Raw genomic sequence first — 12,690 nt, 5'->3', positions numbered from 1 at the left:
GCGGCCAGCGTCTGGGACAGACGCCAAACAGAGAGAAAGGTGGACAGGGCAGCCTGTGGCATGTTTGGTGCTGGGGGCCACCATAGCCAGGCTCATGGAAGTGTCCCAGGCCTAGCATACCAGCCCCTTGGTGTTGACCAGCATGCATGGGCTTGCTTCTAGCCCAACCCTGATTGAATCCAAGTGTGAGAGAGCAGGGCTTAGAGCGGGCGATGAGATGGGGTCATCTGCTGCAGAACCAACCTCCTGCATGTCCCCACGCAGTCTAGACACCACCTGCCTGGACCATGACCCCCAGAGGTCCCCGGGCCCTTTCCTTAGCTTTCAGCCACAGGTGCTGGGTGCCCTGGTGCCAAGCATGCATTGCTGCGGCCCCCAGTTGGGATGGGTTGCCACTACCAAGCTGTCTTCCCCCATGACCCTGTGTCCTTGGGCCCAAGAGGGAGGCCGAGCGCCAGCAGTGGTGGCTCCTGAGGACGCAGGCCCTCAGTCCTGCCCTGAGGCCCAGCAGCACTCAGCTCACTTCTCCCCTGTCTTGTCTCCTCCGGCCCAGGTCTGTAGAAGACAGCACGCCACCAAACGCCTGTGCGTCTATTGCTATGCCAGTCGGGGATGGCTGGGCCCCACCAGCCGCCCCCATGACCATTGTCACCAACCTTGGAATAGGTGTGCAGGCAGCACTGAGCTCCGCCGAGCCGGTGGAAGGTGAGTCATGTCATGGATGATGTGGGTGGTGTACTCGGCCCCAGGGCTGTTCACGCGTGGCTCCTGGCATGTCCAGAGCCCCAGGACATGACCTGAGCCTGTGGTGAGGCCAGGTGGGCATTCTTGGTGCTGGTGGTGGCTTGGACTTGTTCCCAAATCCCTCAGCCTCTCCCATGGCCCCTTTTGCCCTGAGCTCCAGGGTGCATTGCCTGGCTGGAAGGTGGTCATGAGGCAAGGCTAGTTCCCTGGGCGATATGGAGCTGGATTCCCGACCTTGGCCAGGAGCAGGTGTGGCCATAGTTATGGGCTTGTGATTGAACGGTGGACCTGTGCATGAGAAAAGCTTCAAGCCCAACATGCGACAGGCCCAGTTGCAGGGCCTGTGTGTGTACACCAAGAGCACTAGCCAGTTTGCCAAAACTGCAGATTAGTGGAATGTCCAGCACCATGCCCACTGTGGATGGAGGGAGGGAAGGGAGAGATGGCACTGCCATCTCCCAGAGGACATGCGTCCAGCCATGCATGCCAGGTCCTGCAGTGTGCGGGGCAGCTGCCCACATGGGCTGTGGCATGAGCTGCAGGCATGGGCCTTCTGTGGCTGCTGGGGCTAGCTTGCTGTGGACTCTGGCGTGCTTGGGTCTCACTGACGCTACCTTGCTTCACAGTGGACAGCCCTGCAGCCTCTGATGGGCCACAGGGCCACGATGACCAACTACTGACATTTGAGACAGGATGCACCGAGGTGGACTGCGGGTAAGTGTAAGTGTTTTTATAGGTGTGTGTGTGGCAGTGACCATGCCGTGATATATGACTGCCAGGACTGAGTGGCATATGAGTTGGCTATGTAACCAGTGTAGGATTAATTTAAGTGGGCTTTGGACAGTTCATCGAGTGCCAGGAAGGCCCCATTCCAGAACGCACGGCACCACTGCTATGGTGGGGCACTGCTGGTCTGCAGAGCGCTCTTGGCAGTGTGCCTCCCTGAGAGCCACGTCCCTGGCCGTCAGCTGCTGTGGTGAAGCCCCCTGGGGTCTTCCCTGTGTCGCAAGGGACCGGAGGATCAGGACCCCTTGTGGGGTATCCGTGCCGTCCCATCTCCACGTGTTGCGTGCGAGTAGTAGGCAGTGAAGCCCGTAACAGTGTGTGTGTGAGTGCCCCGGGAAAGTGTGGGTGAATGATGTCATTGCGCGAGTGAGTAGCTGGTGTGGCCGGCATGCGGCACGCACACGGAGCAGAGGGCCAGGTGGCCGCGGGAAGCCCTAGCGTGTGTGTTCCTGGGTCCTGCCGGAGTCGGGCGCATGGACATGTCCCCGGCCAGCTCAAGTGGGACTGTTGGCGTTGCCCAGGCTCCTTGGGCTTGCTTCTGGCTCGACCTGGTGCGTGCCCAAGCGTGAGGGAGCCAGGGCCTTGGGGCTCGGGGGTGACGTGGGATGCTGTGCTTCAGAGCCCACCTCTTGGCCGTGCCCACGCAACGCAAACACCACCCCCACCTGGACCACGGCCAGCAGGGCGTCCCAGGCCCCTTGTGTCAGCTTGCACCCATAGGTGCAGTGGTGCCACGGTGCTGGCTCGCTCGGGTCCCCGCCGGCATGGGTTGCCACTGTCACAGTGCTTTTCCTTGGGAGGCCAGCCGCTTGGGCCCAAGAGGGTGGCCGAGCGCTGGCGGTGGTGGTTCCTGGGGCAGCCGGGTCCCAAGCCATGCCCCTGGATCCAGCAGCGCTCAGCTCTCTTCCCCCTGGCCTCTTTCCTCAGGCCGGGCTCGGCCCCACACTACCTGGACGTGACCAGATTTACCAATAGGAGACCCGAGGCCCTGGCCCACTGGGCTTTGCAAGAGTGGGCTGCCAGCCTGGGCATTGTTGTCAGCCCGAAGAGCCTCCAGTTAGAGGCCGTCGAGGGTGAGTCGCGGGATGCAACTCCCGCAGGGTGAGCTGGCCCTCAGTGTAGTTGGCGTTTGTCTCCTGGTGCTGCTGCCAGAGCCCCGGGACACAACGTGAGGTTGCCGTGAGCCCAGGCAGAGCCTCTTGGTGCTGCTGCTGCTGCTGTTGCTTCTGCAGGCTGGGAGTCGTGCCCACGCTTCCCTCCCTCTCGCACAGCCCCTTTCCCCCTGAGGTCCAGGGTAGAATGCGCAGCCCGTAGGATGGCTGGACGCAGTAGTGTTTGCATGGGCGCTACGGGGCTGGGTTGCAACCTTGACAACTGTGGCCAGCGCCTGCCTGAAGTCCTGGCTGTGTGGTGGTGGTGGAAGGGTCCTGCCATAGGTTAGAAACCCTGAGCTGTCAGTGTGTGTCAGGCCCCAGGGGCAGTGCACACGTGTGCTCCCCGAGTGCAGAGGGCTGCTGGCAGAGTGGGCTTGCCCATGCAGAGAGGGAGAGATGGGTGGAGGGGGGGAGGCAGTGAGGGTAGGAGGGAGGGAAGAAGAGCACAGAGGGCTGGCAGAGGCCACGCGTGCCAGGTCCTGCGGCATGCAGGGCGGCTGCCCACCCAGGCGGTGGCGTGAGCTGAGGCCACGGCCCTCCCCTGGCTGCGGAGCTGGCACGCTGGGGACCCTCGCGTGCTTTGGTCTCACGGGAGTTCCCCTGCCCCTCCGTTGCAGTGGACGCCACCGCCCCCTTTGTAGGACCACCCACACCAGATAATGACAAAGCACTGGCCATTCCCACTGGCAGGACCGACGTGGACTCGGGGTAAGTGTGTGCGTGTGACAGTGGCTGTTGGACATGGCTGCCAGGCCTGAGTGGAATGTGGGGTGTGTCTGTGTTGCCGGGGGAGGGCCCGTGGGGTGAGCTGTGGAAGGCCGGCCGTGTGCCAGGAAGGCCCCGTTCTAGCCCTGCACGGCACCACTGCTCTGGTGGGGCACTGCTGGTCTGCAGAGCGCTCTTGGCAGTGTGCCTCCCTGAGAGCCGCGTCCCTGGCCGTCAGCTGCAGTGGTGAAGCCCCCTGGGGCCTTCCCTGTGTCGCAAGGGACCGGAGGATCAGGACCCCTTGTGGGGTATCCGTGCCGTCCCATCTCCACGTGTTGCGTGCGAGTAGTAGGCAGTGAAGCCCGTAACAGTGTGTGTGTGAGTGCCCCGGGAAAGTGTGGGTGAATGATGTCATTGCGCGAGTGAGTAGCTGGTGTGGCCGGCATGCGGCACGCACACGGAGCAGAGGGCCAGGTGGCCGCGGGAAGCCCTAGCGTGTGTGTTCCTGGGTCCTGCCGGAGTCGGGCGCATGGACATGTCCCCGGCCAGCTCAAGTGGGACTGTTGGCGTTGCCCAGGCTCCTTGGGCTTGCTTCTGGCTCGACCTGGTGCGTGCCCAAGCGTGAGGGAGCCAGGGCCTTGGGGCTCGGGGGTGACGTGGGATGCTGTGCTTCAGAGCCCACCTCTTGGCCGTGCCCACGCAACGCAAACACCACCCCCACCTGGACCACGGCCAGCAGGGCGTCCCAGGCCCCTTGTGTCAGCTTGCACCCATAGGTGCAGTGGTGCCACGGTGCTGGCTCGCTCGGGTCCCCGCTGGCATGGGTTGCCACTGTCACAGTGCTTTTTCCTTGGGAGGCCAGCCGCTTGGGCCCAAGAGGGTGGCCGAGCGCTGGCGGTGGTGGTTCCTGGGGCAGCCGGGTCCCAAGCCATGCCCCTGGATCCAGCAGCGCTCAGCTCTCTTCCCCCTGGCCTCTTTCCTCAGGCCGGGCTCGGCCCCACACTACCTGGACGTGACCAGATTTACCAATAGGAGACCCGAGGCCCTGGCCCACTGGGCTTTGCAAGAGTGGGCTGCCAGCCTGGGCATTGTTGTCAGCCCGAAGAGCCTCCAGTTAGAGGCCGTCGAGGGTGAGTCGCGGGATGCAACTCCCGCAGGGTGAGCTGGCCCTCAGTGTAGTTGGCGTTTGTCTCCTGGTGCTGCTGCCAGAGCCCCGGGACACAACGTGAGGTTGCCGTGAGCCCAGGCAGAGCCTCTTGGTGCTGCTGCTGCTGCTGTTGCTTCTGCAGGCTGGGAGTCGTGCCCACGCTTCCCTCCCTCTCGCACAGCCCCTTTCCCCCTGAGGTCCAGGGTAGAATGCGCAGCCCGTAGGATGGCTGGACGCAGTAGTGTTTGCATGGGCGCTACGGGGCTGGGTTGCAACCTTGACAACTGTGGCCAGCGCCTGCCTGAAGTCCTGGCTGTGTGGTGGTGGTGGAAGGGTCCTGCCATAGGTTAGAAACCCTGAGCTGTCAGTGTGTGTCAGGCCCCAGGGGCAGTGCACACGTGTGCTCCCCGAGTGCAGAGGGCTGCTGGCAGAGTGGGCTTGCCCATGCAGAGAGGGAGAGATGGGTGGAGGGGGGGAGGCAGTGAGGGTAGGAGGGAGGGAAGAAGAGCACAGAGGGCTGGCAGAGGCCACGCGTGCCAGGTCCTGCGGCATGCAGGGCGGCTGCCCACCCAGGCGGTGGCGTGAGCTGAGGCCACGGCCCTCCCCTGGCTGCGGAGCTGGCACGCTGGGGACCCTCGCGTGCTTTGGTCTCACGGGAGTTCCCCTGCCCCTCCGTTGCAGTGGACGCCACCGCCCCCTTTGTAGGACCACCCACACCAGATAATGACAAAGCACTGGCCATTCCCACTGGCAGGACCGACGTGGACTCGGGGTAAGTGTGTGCGTGTGACAGTGGCTGTTGGACATGGCTGCCAGGCCTGAGTGGAATGTGGGGTGTGTCTGTGTTGCCGGGGGAGGGCCCGTGGGGTGAGCTGTGGAAGGCCGGCCGTGTGCCAGGAAGGCCCCGTTCTAGCCCTGCACGGCACCACTGCTCTGGTGGGGCACTGCTGGTCTGCAGAGCGCTCTTGGCAGTGTGCCTCCCTGAGAGCCACGTCCCTGGCCGTCAGCTGCAGTGGTGAAGCCCCCTGGGGCCTTCCCTGTGTCGCAAGGGACCGGAGGATCAGGACCCCTTGTGGGGTATCCGTGCCGTCCCATCTCCACGTGTTGCGTGCGAGTAGTAGGCAGTGAAGCCCGTAACAGTGTGTGTGTGAGTGCCCCGGGAAAGTGTGGGTGAATGATGTCATTGCGCGAGTGAGTAGCTGGTGTGGCCGGCATGCGGCACGCACACGGAGCAGAGGGCCAGGTGGCCGCGGGAAGCCCTAGCGTGTGTGTTCCTGGGTCCTGCCGGAGTCGGGCGCATGGACATGTCCCCGGCCAGCTCAAGTGGGACTGTTGGCGTTGCCCAGGCTCCTTGGGCTTGCTTCTGGCTCGACCTGGTGCGTGCCCAAGCGTGAGGGAGCCAGGGCCTTGGGGCTCGGGGGTGACGTGGGATGCTGTGCTTCAGAGCCCACCTCTTGGCCGTGCCCACGCAACGCAAACACCACCCCCACCTGGACCACGGCCAGCAGGGCGTCCCAGGCCCCTTGTGTCAGCTTGCACCCATAGGTGCAGTGGTGCCACGGTGCTGGCTCGCTCGGGTCCCCGCTGGCATGGGTTGCCACTGTCACAGTGCTTTTTCCTTGGGAGGCCAGCCGCTTGGGCCCAAGAGGGTGGCCGAGCGCTGGCGGTGGTGGTTCCTGGGGCAGCCGGGTCCCAAGCCATGCCCCTGGATCCAGCAGCGCTCAGCTCTCTTCCCCCTGGCCTCTTTCCTCAGGCCGGGCTCGGCCCCACACTACCTGGACGTGACCAGATTTACCAATAGGAGACCCGAGGCCCTGGCCCACTGGGCTTTGCAAGAGTGGGCTGCCAGCCTGGGCATTGTTGTCAGCCCGAAGAGCCTCCAGTTAGAGGCCGTCGAGGGTGAGTCGCGGGATGCAACTCCCGCAGGGTGAGCTGGCCCTCAGTGTAGTTGGCGTTTGTCTCCTGGTGCTGCTGCCAGAGCCCCGGGACACAACGTGAGGTTGCCGTGAGCCCAGGCAGAGCCTCTTGGTGCTGCTGCTGCTGCTGTTGCTTCTGCAGGCTGGGAGTCGTGCCCACGCTTCCCTCCCTCTCGCACAGCCCCTTTCCCCCTGAGGTCCAGGGTAGAATGCGCAGCCCGTAGGATGGCTGGACGCAGTAGTGTTTGCATGGGCGCTACGGGGCTGGGTTGCAACCTTGACAACTGTGGCCAGCGCCTGCCTGAAGTCCTGGCTGTGTGGTGGTGGTGGAAGGGTCCTGCCATAGGTTAGAAACCCTGAGCTGTCAGTGTGTGTCAGGCCCCAGGGGCAGTGCACACGTGTGCTCCCCGAGTGCAGAGGGCTGCTGGCAGAGTGGGCTTGCCCATGCAGAGAGGGAGAGATGGGTGGAGGGGGGGAGGCAGTGAGGGTAGGAGGGAGGGAAGAAGAGCACAGAGGGCTGGCAGAGGCCACGCGTGCCAGGTCCTGCGGCATGCAGGGCGGCTGCCCACCCAGGCGGTGGCGTGAGCTGAGGCCACGGCCCTCCCCTGGCTGCGGAGCTGGCACGCTGGGGACCCTCGCGTGCTTTGGTCTCACGGGAGTTCCCCTGCCCCTCCGTTGCAGTGGACGCCACCGCCCCCTTTGTAGGACCACCCACACCAGATAATGACAAAGCACTGGCCATTCCCACTGGCAGGACCGACGTGGACTCGGGGTAAGTGTGTGCGTGTGACAGTGGCTGTTGGACATGGCTGCCAGGCCTGAGTGGAATGTGGGGTGTGTCTGTGTTGCCGGGGGAGGGCCCGTGGGGTGAGCTGTGGAAGGCCGGCCGTGTGCCAGGAAGGCCCCGTTCTAGCCCTGCACGGCACCACTGCTCTGGTGGGGCACTGCTGGTCTGCAGAGCGCTCTTGGCAGTGTGCCTCCCTGAGAGCCACGTCCCTGGCCGTCAGCTGCAGTGGTGAAGCCCCCTGGGGCCTTCCCTGTGTCGCAAGGGACCGGAGGATCAGGACCCCTTGTGGGGTATCCGTGCCGTCCCATCTCCACGTGTTGCGTGCGAGTAGTAGGCAGTGAAGCCCGTAACAGTGTGTGTGTGAGTGCCCCGGGAAAGTGTGGGTGAATGATGTCATTGCGCGAGTGAGTAGCTGGTGTGGCCGGCATGCGGCACGCACACGGAGCAGAGGGCCAGGTGGCCGCGGGAAGCCCTAGCGTGTGTGTTCCTGGGTCCTGCCGGAGTCGGGCGCATGGACATGTCCCCGGCCAGCTCAAGTGGGACTGTTGGCGTTGCCCAGGCTCCTTGGGCTTGCTTCTGGCTCGACCTGGTGCGTGCCCAAGCGTGAGGGAGCCAGGGCCTTGGGGCTCGGGGGTGACGTGGGATGCTGTGCTTCAGAGCCCACCTCTTGGCCGTGCCCACGCAACGCAAACACCACCCCCACCTGGACCACGGCCAGCAGGGCGTCCCAGGCCCCTTGTGTCAGCTTGCACCCATAGGTGCAGTGGTGCCACGGTGCTGGCTCGCTCGGGTCCCCGCTGGCATGGGTTGCCACTGTCACAGTGCTTTTCCTTGGGAGGCCAGCCGCTTGGGCCCAAGAGGGTGGCCGAGCGCTGGCGGTGGTGGTTCCTGGGGCAGCCGGGTCCCAAGCCATGCCCCTGGATCCAGCAGCGCTCAGCTCTCTTCCCCCTGGCCTCTTTCCTCAGGCCGGGCTCGGCCCCACACTACCTGGACGTGACCAGATTTACCAATAGGAGACCCGAGGCCCTGGCCCACTGGGCTTTGCAAGAGTGGGCTGCCAGCCTGGGCATTGTTGTCAGCCCGAAGAGCCTCCAGTTAGAGGCCGTCGAGGGTGAGTCGCGGGATGCAACTCCCGCAGGGTGAGCTGGCCCTCAGTGTAGTTGGCGTTTGTCTCCTGGTGCTGCTGCCAGAGCCCCGGGACACAACGTGAGGTTGCCGTGAGCCCAGGCAGAGCCTCTTGGTGCTGCTGCTGCTGCTGTTGCTTCTGCAGGCTGGGAGTCGTGCCCACGCTTCCCTCCCTCTCGCACAGCCCCTTTCCCCCTGAGGTCCAGGGTAGAATGCGCAGCCCGTAGGATGGCTGGACGCAGTAGTGTTTGCATGGGCGCTACGGGGCTGGGTTGCAACCTTGACAACTGTGGCCAGCGCCTGCCTGAAGTCCTGGCTGTGTGGTGGTGGTGGAAGGGTCCTGCCATAGGTTAGAAACCCTGAGCTGTCAGTGTGTGTCAGGCCCCAGGGGCAGTGCACACGTGTGCTCCCCGAGTGCAGAGGGCTGCTGGCAGAGTGGGCTTGCCCATGCAGAGAGGGAGAGATGGGTGGAGGGGGGGAGGCAGTGAGGGTAGGAGGGAGGGAAGAAGAGCACAGAGGGCTGGCAGAGGCCACGCGTGCCAGGTCCTGCGGCATGCAGGGCGGCTGCCCACCCAGGCGGTGGCGTGAGCTGAGGCCACGGCCCTCCCCTGGCTGCGGAGCTGGCACGCTGGGGACCCTCGCGTGCTTTGGTCTCACGGGAGTTCCCCTGCCCCTCCGTTGCAGTGGACGCCACCGCCCCCTTTGTAGGACCACCCACACCAGATAATGACAAAGCACTGGCCATTCCCACTGGCAGGACCGACGTGGACTCGGGGTAAGTGTGTGCGTGTGACAGTGGCTGTTGGACATGGCTGCCAGGCCTGAGTGGAATGTGGGGTGTGTCTGTGTTGCCGGGGGAGGGCCCGTGGGGTGAGCTGTGGAAGGCCGGCCGTGTGCCAGGAAGGCCCCGTTCTAGCCCTGCACGGCACCACTGCTCTGGTGGGGCACTGCTGGTCTGCAGAGCGCTCTTGGCAGTGTGCCTCCCTGAGAGCCGCGTCCCTGGCCGTCAGCTGCAGTGGTGAAGCCCCCTGGGGCCTTCCCTGTGTCGCAAGGGACCGGAGGATCAGGACCCCTTGTGGGGTATCCGTGCCGTCCCATCTCCACGTGTTGCGTGCGAGTAGTAGGCAGTGAAGCCCGTAACAGTGTGTGTGTGAGTGCCCCGGGAAAGTGTGGGTGAATGATGTCATTGCGCGAGTGAGTAGCTGGTGTGGCCGGCATGCGGCACGCACACGGAGCAGAGGGCCAGGTGGCCGCGGGAAGCCCTAGCGTGTGTGTTCCTGGGTCCTGCCGGAGTCGGGCGCATGGGCATGTCCCCGGCCAGCTCAAGTGGGACTGTTGGCGTTGCCCAGGCTCCTTGGGCTTGCTTCTGGCTCGACCTGGTGCGTGCCCAAGCGTGAGGGAGCCAGGGCCTTGGGGCTCGGGGGTGACGTGGGATGCTGTGCTTCAGAGCCCACCTCTTGGCCGTGCCCACGCAACGCAAACACCACCCCCACCTGGACCACGGCCAGCAGGGCGTCCCAGGCCCCTTGTGTCAGCTTGCACCCATAGGTGCAGTGGTGCCACGGTGCTGGCTCGCTCGGGTCCCCGCTGGCATGGGTTGCCACTGTCACAGTGCTTTTCCTTGGGAGGCCAGCCGCTTGGGCCCAAGAGGGTGGCCGAGCGCTGGCGGTGGTGGTTCCTGGGGCAGCCGGGTCCCAAGCCATGCCCCTGGATCCAGCAGCGCTCAGCTCTCTTCCCCCTGGCCTCTTTCCTCAGGCCGGGCTCGGCCCCACACTACCTGGACGTGACCAGATTTACCAATAGGAGACCCGAGGCCCTGGCCCACTGGGCTTTGCAAGAGTGGGCTGCCAGCCTGGGCATTGTTGTCAGCCCGAAGAGCCTCCAGTTAGAGGCCGTCGAGGGTGAGTCGCGGGATGCAACTCCCGCAGGGTGAGCTGGCCCTCAGTGTAGTTGGCGTTTGTCTCCTGGTGCTGCTGCCAGAGCCCCGGGACACAACGTGAGGTTGCCGTGAGCCCAGGCAGAGCCTCTTGGTGCTGCTGCTGCTGCTGTTGCTTCTGCAGGCTGGGAGTCGTGCCCACGCTTCCCTCCCTCTCGCACAGCCCCTTTCCCCCTGAGGTCCAGGGTAGAATGCGCAGCCCGTAGGATGGCTGGACGCAGTAGTGTTTGCATGGGCGCTACGGGGCTGGGTTGCAACCTTGACAACTGTGGCCAGCGCCTGCCTGAAGTCCTGGCTGTGTGGTGGTGGTGGAAGGGTCCTGCCATAGGTTAGAAACCCTGAGCTGTCAGTGTGTGTCAGGCCCCAGGGGCAGTGCACACGTGTGCTCCCCGAGGGCAGAGGGCTGCTGGCAGAGTGGGCTTGCCCATGCAGAGAGGGAGAGATGGGTGGAGGGGGGGAGGCAGTGAGGGTAGGAGGGAGGGAAGAAGAGCACAGAGGGCTGGCAGAGGCCACGCGTGCCAGGTCCTGCGGCATGCAGGGCGGCTGCCCACCCAGGCGGTGGCGTGAGCTGAGGCCACGGCCCTCCCCTGGCTGCGGAGCTGGCACGCTGGGGACCCTCGCGTGCTTTGGTCTCACGGGAGTTCCCCTGCCCCTCCGTTGCAGTGGACGCCACCGCCCCCTTTGTAGGACCACCCACACCAGATAATGACAAAGCACTGGCCATTCCCACTGGCAGGACCGACGTGGACTCGGGGTAAGTGTGTGCGTGTGACAGTGGCTGTTGGACATGGCTGCCAGGCCTGAGTGGAATGTGGGGTGTGTCTGTGTTGCCGGGGGAGGGCCCGTGGGGTGAGCTGTGGAAGGCCGGCCGTGTGCCAGGAAGGCCCCGTTCTAGCCCTGCACGGCACCACTGCTCTGGTGGGGCACTGCTGGTCTGCAGAGCGCTCTTGGCAGTGTGCCTCCCTGAGAGCCGCGTCCCTGGCCGTCAGCTGCGGTGGTGAAGCCCCCTGGGGCCTTCCCTGTGTCGCAAGGGACCGGAGGATCAGGACCCCTTGTGGGGTATCCGTGCCGTCCCATCTCCACGTGTTGCGTGCGAGTAGTAGGCAGTGAAGCCCGTAACAGTGTGTGTGTGAGTGCCCCGGGAAAGTGTGGGTGAATGATGTCATTGCGCGAGTGAGTAGCTGGTGTGGCCGGCATGCGGCACGCACACGGAGCAGAGGGCCAGGTGGCCGCGGGAAGCCCTAGCGTGTGTGTTCCTGGGTCCTGCCGGAGTCGGGCGCATGGACATGTCCCCGGCCAGCTCAAGTGGGACTGTTGGCGTTGCCCAGGCTCCTTGGGCTTGCTTCTGGCTCGACCTGGTGCGTGCCCAAGCGTGAGGGAGCCAGGGCCTTGGGGCTCGGGGGTGACGTGGGATGCTGTGCTTCAGAGCCCACCTCTTGGCCGTGCCCACGCAACGCAAACACCACCCCCACCTGGACCACGGCCAGCAGGGCGTCCCAGGCCCCTTGTGTCAGCTTGCACCCATAGGTGCAGTGGTGCCACGGTGCTGGCTCGCTCGGGTCCCCGCTGGCATGGGTTGCCACTGTCACAGTGTTTTTCCTTGGGAGGCCAGCCGCTTGGGCCCAAGAGGGTGGCCGAGCGCTGGCGGTGGTGGTTCCTGGGGCAGCCGGGTCCCAAGCCATGCCCCTGGATCCAGCAGCGCTCAGCTCTCTTCCCCCTGGCCTCTTTCCTCAGGCCGGGCTCGGCCCCACACTACCTGGACGTGACCAGATTTACCAATAGGAGACCCGAGGCCCTGGCCCACTGGGCTTTGCAAGAGTGGGCTGCCAGCCTGGGCATTGTTGTCAGCCCGAAGAGCCTCCAGTTAGAGGCCGTCGAGGGTGAGTCGCGGGATGCAACTCCCGCAGGGTGAGCTGGCCCTCAGTGTAGTTGGCGTTTGTCTCCTGGTGCTGCTGCCAGAGCCCCGGGACACAACGTGAGGTTGCCGTGAGCCCAGGCAGAGCCTCTTGGTGCTGCTGCTGCTGCTGTTGCTTCTGCAGGCTGGGAGTCGTGCCCACGCTTCCCTCCCTCTCGCACAGCCCCTTTCCCCCTGAGGTCCAGGGTAGAATGCGCAGCCCGTAGGATGGCTGGACGCAGTAGTGTTTGCATGGGCGCTACGGGGCTGGGTTGCAACCTTGACAACTGTGGCCAGCGCCTGCCTGAAGTCCTGGCTGTGTGGTGGTGGTGGAAGGGTCCTGCCATAGGTTAGAAACCCTGAGCTGTCAGTGTGTGTCAGGCCCCAGGGGCAGTGCACACGTGTGCTCCCCGAGTGCAGAGGGCTGCTGCCAGAGTGGGCTTGCCCATGCAGAGAGGGAGAGATGGGTGGAGGGGGGGAGGCAGTGAGGGTAGGA

At 64.8% G+C, this 12,690-nt stretch overlaps 1 long non-coding RNA gene across 1 annotated transcript; it reads left to right on the top strand.

Annotated features, from left to right (window-relative positions):
- The first annotated feature begins 558 nt into the window (after positions 1–558).
- LOC121148491 lies at positions 559–2,492 on the top strand. Its single transcript, XR_005882562.1, has 3 exons — positions 559–705; positions 1,371–1,458; positions 2,458–2,492. It is a non-coding gene; the product is annotated as an uncharacterized LOC121148491 (long non-coding RNA).
- Positions 2,493–12,690: the final 10,198 nt, after the last annotated feature.

The sequence above is a fragment of the Ochotona curzoniae genome, unplaced genomic scaffold, assembly GCF_017591425.1.
Source record: "Ochotona curzoniae isolate NIBS_2020 unplaced genomic scaffold, NIBS_Ocur_1.0 contig_1515, whole genome shotgun sequence".
In the NCBI taxonomy this organism is placed as follows: Eukaryota; Metazoa; Chordata; class Mammalia; order Lagomorpha; family Ochotonidae; genus Ochotona; species Ochotona curzoniae.
The sequence above is the reverse complement of the archived record's forward strand: the minus strand, read 5'-3'. Positions and strand labels throughout refer to the sequence as shown.